Below are 8,736 nucleotides of genomic sequence, written 5' to 3'. Positions count from 1 at the left end.
CGATGTGCTTTGCCGTAACTAAGGGCAGGAGGAAGGCTCTCAAACCAAACCCCTTGATGTGGGAAAGCAAATAGAAAATGCAGGGACCACAATCAAAGCCTGCTCAAATAAAACCTATGTTGGGCCTTTCAATACAAGAGAAGTAAAATCCCATACAAAAGACAATCTGGAAAGCATTAGTGAATACAGACTTTCTTGTGCGAGCCCTTATTTATTTTAGGTTTATATGTTAGTTATGTATGTCTATTCTAGTAAGTATTTCGCTCTTATTATTATGTTGAGAGCTGTATTGAATGACACCATTCCGCGGTCCCTTTTTTATCTATCTCCTTTTCCAATTTAAGGTTCATCGCTTTAAATCTATGGACTCTTCACCTAGTCGCCCTAGAGATTTTAGAATGCAATATATGCCTTCGAATAATTTTTTAGAGCGCACGTTGATTATGTAGACTTTTTAATGTATAGTTATGGACTTTATGTACTTCTTATCTGTATCTATTTACTTATTTACGATATTTTCATTACCTAGAAAAGTACAAAAGACGTCGATTCATACAAAGCGATATCTTCACCATCAACTAAAAGTGGCGCTTTACGCATCCATTAGTGCCTAAGCTGTGTTTTTATCCACGTGTGAAAATCAACAGTTGCGTCATCGTGAGAATTAAGATATTAGGAAGAGTTTATCATAAAACGAATGCAAGTATTAACTATATCCGAGGAACAGAGTTAGTTTGGATTCACCAAGGCTAATCAAATCCATGAGGGTTTCCCTACATTAAAACATTTAAATTTCTTCCTCCACAGACGTTTGAATTAATAATCCATATGAAAAGAACTATCTTGTACCATTTTTTTCATACAGTTGAAAGTTTTCTAAGTAAGTACCATTACAAGCCTGGTTATATCTTAAATTAAACTATAAATTGACCTTAGCACTGGCATTATAGATATAAATCATGGTCTTATCTTTGGTCATTGCTATGTTTGGCTCTGATCACTTAAAATCTTAATTTTTATACCCTCTTGAATGGTTTGAAATGAGCACTGAAGAAAACTATTAATAATAAGACTTATTTTTAGTAGTCTTTCTTGTCTATCTAGATGTGAGAGGCAATGAAAATATTCCTTTATTAACTGTACAATTGTAGGTTCTGTATCCAAAATGTATTGATTTTAATGATTTTAACTGTTTTCTATACATGTAATACATTAAATATTTAATGGTCTGATTGAATGCATTGTTATACTACATTTCTTTCAGGTAATACATGGCAATTCCTGAGGAAGGCGCTGGTCGCCGAAACGCGCGTCAAATTTGAATTGATTGTTGTGCCACTAGCTGTGTTTTCTCCTATTGTATTACTTTGTGATTTGTTTTATGACTATTGTCTGATTTGATCTGTATATTTTATATGGAAACAAGTCTTTTTGTAGAACATGTGTTTTTAAATACAACTTTTTTAATAAACAATCAGAACCTTAGTTTTCCTTATGTATTATTTTAGCTGTTAGTTTGTTTGCCTCTCCTAGATGTCATTGTACAGACAAGACAATACAATTGCCTAGGTGGTTATTTTTCATATAAATCCCAGCTTGTTGTCAGATGTTAAAACAAGGTCATTTGCCAGAGAGGGAAGCTGAGCGACTTGTTGCTGGGCATACGCTGTGCCTGGTCCTAAAATGGCGGCTTTATCTGATCTCTAGCTGAGCGGGCAAATTGATTGGGGTTATTAAAAAGCTCTAAAGCTCCCAGCCTACTAAAAGAGTGCTTAAAATACCCTTGTTAAGGAATAACCAGAATTATCCAAGGTCAGGCATTCCTGAAGAATGCATTTAGAGAATCCTAGCGCCGGAGTTTGCTAAATTTTTAACCATAATAACAGTGTGGCCAGACCCAGGAGTGGGCTAAAGAACGGTGATGGATTAAACCCAGATATTTTGGGTGTGAGTGTTTGATTGGTTCAGATGCTCTGTACATCACCACCCCCTTTTGTTCCGACCCAGGATATGCCACACAAAATGTAAGCACACTCCTGAGTGACAGAATAAAATTGGTGCGCCCTGTGGCATCATCAAGAGTCTTCGGATAAAACAGTCCTCTGCTGTTTGGAGTCTAGAGCGATCACACATCCCCCAAACACCGGCCCCATACGAGGCTATCAAAAGACACTTTGCTTTATATAAAGTGATCATTTCCCTCACTGGCCTATGACCGAACTGTGCCGTCAACTCCTTCAAGAACTCCCAGTTGTCAATTGAAAGGCAACCCCAAATAACAACAAGCATTTGCAATGCAATAGGTTTCACATTCGCTAGAGTTTAAGCTATTGGCATCGTAAATTACTTTGGTGCTCTCCTGCCACATAATTCCATTGCCCCTGCATATCGGCCACGGGCTCCAATCATAGAGAGACAGATTAGTTGGGCTACACACAAAGAGCAGAGATGTTTGCCTTACCACTATGTCACAAATTCCTATCCTACTAAGATATCTCTCTCGGCAGAGACCTGACTGCAGAACAAACTGTGAAAGGTGAAAGAAAATTACTATCTTCACACATATTGTAGATGCCTTTCAACATCAACAATCTATTCTTTAGCAATCACCTAAAATATTCCCTTTGAATGTCAACAGTCTATTCTTTGGAAATCACATAACATGATCGTTAAGTGTGTAGTTGAAAGAAATATTTTAGCTCCAGTTACCTGTGGTAAATTTAAATTACCTATACTTAATTTATGCGGTAAAGTTCAATAAGAATAACTCAGTCAAAAAGAAGAGGCAGAATCCGTGGTATTTGAGGTTTTAAAAGGGGTTTTATTCCTTAAAAAGGAATTGGTTCGAACCAGGTTGCTCACCATTCCGTCACCACGAAGGTTCGGGAAGGGACAGACAGACAATACTTTATTGACAGTTAATCATATATATAGTCAATGCATTACAGTAAAGGCAGATGCAGAAGGCGTAACAGCTGAGAGGAGAGATAAGAGTACACATACGTAATGAAAAGGCGTTACAATAGGCGTGCATGAAGGCGTGTAATAGATACGTCATTAAGAGGATGTCACAAGTAGGTGGATCCATAAGAGAATCCTGCAGTGTCAGCAGAAATATAAGGCAGAGATGCGCGCGCAGGCGGCATGACGTGTAATTGACGTGTAACTGGAGGGTGAAGGGGACTTGACATTTAGCCCTACATGAGGAGACAGAAGTCTGGGATGTCAGATCAACCTAATCCCAAATCGTATCTAATATCTTGTGTTTAAGGAACTGTATTATCTGGAAGGAAAGGTCTCTCGGGCAGAGGCTATTCTATACTGACTGTTAGTGCGTGTATAAGCGTCTACGTGTCTGCATGAGATGCGAGGGGGCATGGGCCTACCATGGTAACAGGAGCTATGAATTACTTGCACGGAGACAGTGAGGCCGGGCCCTTTGCTCTGCAGCTGGAAGGATGTTTACCTAAACTTTACTAGACAGGAATGTATTTTTCGAGGAGCGGAGCAGATAACTTGAAGGCTGAATACAGTCTTGGCAGGCAACAGGCCGAGCCAAGCACCGTTAGCCGCGCAGGGAGTAAGACAAAGGTCACGGATACAGATGCAGGTCCAGGCTGAAGCATTCAGAGGCAGAAGGCAGGAAAAGGCTCGATGGCAGAATTCAGGGCCTAACTCGCCAGAGCTGAAAAACGTGTAAAGTATACCACATAAAGACGTTGGCAAGGCATACTTAGGAACGGAATATTCGACCCATTCATGGTGGATCTGAAAGAGGACATGTTAACGTTGGACGCAAATGTATTTGCGTCTTCATAGCTGGAAGTGGAGGGAACATACATGCACTTGTAGCGCGTACATGGAGCCGTTGGGGTCTAAGATAGGGGACACAATTGATCATAAAAAATTCATATTTCCTCATTCCCTCCTTGTCCCCTACGGACCCTTCATGATATATCGATCCTCATGAATCGATCAATCTGTTCACGTAACATCATTTGCTCTTCTTTCTTCATATGGCGTTTTAAATGGGAACTTGAATGAGGAATACATGATGTGGCACACAGGCCGCAAATCGCTGGCCCACATTGTAGACATAGGCAACAACTGAATACTATGAGGAGGGCAATGCCTAGGAAGGATAGGAGCTTCCATCCCCAGGCGGTCAACGTGGTCCAGAACCAACCGGACCAAGTCCAGGTGCCTGGATTCTGGTGTATCAAACTTGCAATCTTATGAAGACGAGTTATGGCTTTATATACTGATGGCGCGTTTTCTGGAATGAAAACACAGCAGCTCGATCCGATGACTCTACAGGCTCCGCCCCTATCGGCTAGGATGACGTCAAGGACAAGACGATTTTGAAGAACAACAATCCGCATAGCAGACTGCTCCTCTGTTAAGTTGCCTAGGGCAGAAGTAGTTTCATTCACTACTGCTTCGAGGGTTCTAGTTAATTTGCGTATCAGCTTACTATTAAAGACAGCACCTAAGTAGGGAAAGAAACCTTTATTGAAGTCTGTGTATTGCTCCCATGCCGTTTCAGTGTAATCGACAATCGGGAGATCTCTCCGGAGTCTATTGTTTACTAGATGGGTATTTCTATGATAATCAGGAGGGGCTAGGAAAACAGGTGGCAGAAGGAATGCAATGTAACAGATACCATCCCAATCTAGAGGTAAGCGTATATATGTGGTATGACCACAAATGAAGTAGGAATGACGGGTAGCTCTAAATGTAGACTTGCCTTGATCACTGAATTCGACCACAGTAGTACATTTGCTATGACCTAAGTGTATTGAACCATTCTTTCTAACACATAATTCACCTGTGACTGGTAATACGGACATAGCAGGCAAGACTGGTGCAGCTTCGGATTCAACATTCAGAATCATGAGGTTAATTGTAAAGTTACCTAATCCATATACTTCATTTTCTAGATCAGTTCCTGTCCTTGTTGGAAGTCCCTCCTTGTTAGGGTAGCAGGCTTTAAGCAAAACTAAGTTCAGGTTTCCCCAAACCCAATTTCCCTCGTATACCACTGTATCTGAATCTAAAGAATTAATCAAACTAAACCATGCACCACATGAACCATTGTGTGTGAACGGGTACGGAAAGAGAGGCAGAACTCCCTTGTATTTCTGGTAGGGAGGGAGTCGGCCACATATCCAACAATTTGTAGCGTTGTTGGTCTGATGGGAGTGATGTAACATACTAATGAATGTGTTGTTGCGCAGCGCAAGTCTGTAGGACAATTCATGCGGAGGTAATTCGCTAAAAGAATGTTCGGCAGTGACGTTGAAAGCAGAATGTGCACGCTTGAAAATAGGGTAATAGATATGCAATAATATACTTGCAGCAATAATCAGAAGACTTAGGAAAAACATAATCAATAATGTCACTATACAGTGACTACGAAGTGATTTACAATATGCACGTTTCTTGAGCTGTCTCTGTCTATCTCTCTCTCTATCTCGGTCTAGGGGATACATGTCAGAAACTAATTTAACCGATTCACCTAGGGGAGGACTTAAACAATTAAACTGTCTGACTTGCTAGACCGAAGTTTCAGTTTATATTCTTGGGAAGCGGTTTTCTCAACCAGGGGGAGTTTTGAGTCAGTCTGTGGAGGAGGGCAGGGCTGAGAGTTCAAATCAGAAGGAAGTCCATGAAACTTTTTAACGTGGCTCGAGTGCAGCCACCCTTTCCGGCCTTCCACTTTCACGGCGGTCCTCGTCGTCAGAAGAACCAATTTCGGTGTTTGCCAGCGGGGCTCCAACGGGCTTCTTCGGTCAAAATTACGCACAAAAACAAAGTCCCCAGGAACCACTTCATGGGGCTTCACCTCGGTGTTGTCGGGAAAGGCTGCAGCTACCTGTGAACGACAAGATTGTAGTGCAGACATCAAGGAAGCAAGGTAATCTGTCAGCATAATACAGTCAACATCCGTTATTTTACGAGGTATAGGCGTCCCCCACATATTTGGTGGCCTACCGAAGACCACCTCATACGGGGATAGCCCTGTTCGAGAATGCGCTATCATTCTCATGTAGAAGAGCGCAACTGGCAAAGCTACTATCCAGTCAACGCCTTTCTCTCTGCAGATTTTAGAAAGTCGGATTTTCAGAGTCTGATTATGGCGCTCCACGAGACCTGCTGCCTCGGGATGCCGGACACAGTGGAATTTCCACTGATAGCCTAACAGGAGTGTAATATGTTTCACAAGCTCGGATGAGAATGGCTGACCGTTATCTGAGTACACGATACGGGGCAAACCATACCGTGGGAAGAATTCGCGAACCAGCTGCTTGGCAGTGGTCGGAGCAGTGTAATCTGGGACTGGATATGCTTCAGTCCATCGGGAAAGTGCACATACGACTACGAGGACATATTTGAATCCTCGACAACGTTCCATCTGGATATAATCCATCTGGAGGACTTCAAAAGGGTGATCGGGAGGCTGAAATCCACCTTGCTCTACAGGAATGCTTTTACCTGGATTGAACTGACAACAAATCATGCAAGTACGCACTTTCTGTTTGGCTGCTGCTCATAAGTTTTTATTGAACCATATGTTTTGAATACTGTCTAGCATAGCTTTTTCTCCTAGGTGTGCTGGACTATGTATCGTGTTAATGATGACTTGAACCATAGAGTCGGGGAGAAACCATGTAGATTTTCCCTTCGTCATCCATCCCTGATCTGTTTGGATCCCTCCTAGTTCAGTCCATTTCTTGATTTCATCTAGTGTAGCATGTGTCTGTATGTCGATTACATCATGTGCGGGATCCCTGACTGTCATGCAGTGTGTCGATGTCGGAACTATTGTCTTTGTCACGTCAGTTACATGAGTTCGATTCTGGGCAGTTTGTTTAGCTGTTCGGTCTGCCAGGTCGTTACCCTGGGAGATCGTATCGGTGACTTTTGTATGTGCCTTACACTTCATGATAGATATCGCAGTAGGTAGATGTATTGCATCTAACAGAGCTTGAATGAGGGGACCGTGTTGAATGTTGGCACCGTGAGAAGTTAAGTAACCTCTCTCTCGCCAGAGGACTCCGAAGTCGTGAACGACTCCGAATGCATAACGTGAATCTGTGTATATGTTAACTTTCTTATTCTTGGCTTGAATACAGGCTTGTGTCAGAGCGATGAGCTCTGCTGCTTGAGCTGACAAGGTGTCGATACAATTTGTTTCAATAACTTCGGTGTCTGTCGTGACTGCGTAGGCGGCCACTAATTCTCCTGTACTTGTTCTCATGCATGAACCATCCACATAAAGTGTCAGGTCTGGATCTGGTAATGGAACGTCTGTCAAGTCTTGTCTGGGTTTCTTCGTAACAGTAATGACTTCAATACAATCCTGTGCCAATGGGTCTGTTCCACTTAATGGCAAAAGTGTGGCAGGATTCAATGTACTACAGCGTCTGATATTCGATGTGTGGCTGAAACAATGTCAATTCATAACCTGTCAGTCTTGCTATAGTCAAGTGTTGGGTCTGTGTACGGTTTAAAAGAACTTCCACAGAATGTGGAACTTGTACTGTCAATTGATGTCCTAATACTATGGAATCGCTTTGTCTGATTGCTAAAGCTGTCGCTGCAACTGATTTCAAGCACGCAGGCAGAGCCTGGGCTACTGGATCTAATGTGCTAGAGAAGTAAGCACACGGTTTGTGTGAACCTGCTTGTTCCTGAGTGAGTACTGACAAGGCAGTACCTTCGCGTTCTGTGACAAAAAGTGTAAAAGGCTTACTGTAACATGGTGTTGCTAAAACAGGTGCTTGACATAAGGCTTTCTTTAAGTCTTCAAAAGCTTGTGTATGTTCTTGAGTCCAAGGGAGGACAGTCGATGTCGCTGCCTCCTGAGTTGTCAACTGAATGAGTGGCTTTGCTAGAAATGCATATTGGGGAATCCATTGTCTGCAGTACGAAGTGAGGCCTATAAAGGCCCGCACCTCCTTTTGTGTCTTGGGTGGTGACATGTTTACAATTAACTGGATGCGATCAGATGTGAGCTGTCTCCCCCCTTTGGACAGCAAGTGACCAAGGTACACAACTTGCTGAACACATAATTGCAGCTTCGAAGGGGACACCTTGTGCCCCTTGTCGGCCAGAAAATGTAAAACCGTCAGTGATGCTTTTTCACATTCAGGTTCGCTTCGGGCGGTGATCAGCAGATCATCGACATACTGAAGCAGGGCAGTGTTAACAGGCATGTGGATACTGTCAAGTTGTCTTTTCAATGCTTGGCTATAGATGCTGGGACTTTCTGTGAATCCTTGAGGTGCGCGTGCAAATTTGAAACTTCGTCCATTTAAACAGAATCCGAACAAGTATTGGCTTTCCGGATCGATTGGGACGCTAAAGAAGGCGTTCTTGAGATCAATTACAGTAAAGAACGTCGCTTCTGAATCAATAGCTGTCAGTAATGAAGAGATATCTGGAACCACGGGATACTGTGGTACAATGCATTTATTCAATTCGCGCAGATCAATAACTAATCGATAAACTGGTGGTGCATTTGGATCAGTACGTTTAAGAATTGGAATGATAGGAGAATTACATACATTGGAGTCAGTTTCCACGACCACTCCTTGTGCAATGAGCTCGTCAATTATTTGCAGTAAAGCCACTACAGCATCTGGAGGTAACTTGTATTGTCTAATTCGTGGTAAAACCACTCCTGCCTTGAGTGTGACTCGATATGGTGTAATGTGCATACAACCTACATCA

The sequence above is a fragment of the Lissotriton vulgaris genome, chromosome 1_2 (genome assembly GCF_964263255.1).
Source record: "Lissotriton vulgaris chromosome 1_2, aLisVul1.2, whole genome shotgun sequence".
Taxonomy (NCBI): domain Eukaryota; kingdom Metazoa; phylum Chordata; class Amphibia; order Caudata; family Salamandridae; genus Lissotriton; species Lissotriton vulgaris.
Note: the sequence above shows the minus strand (reverse complement) of the source record.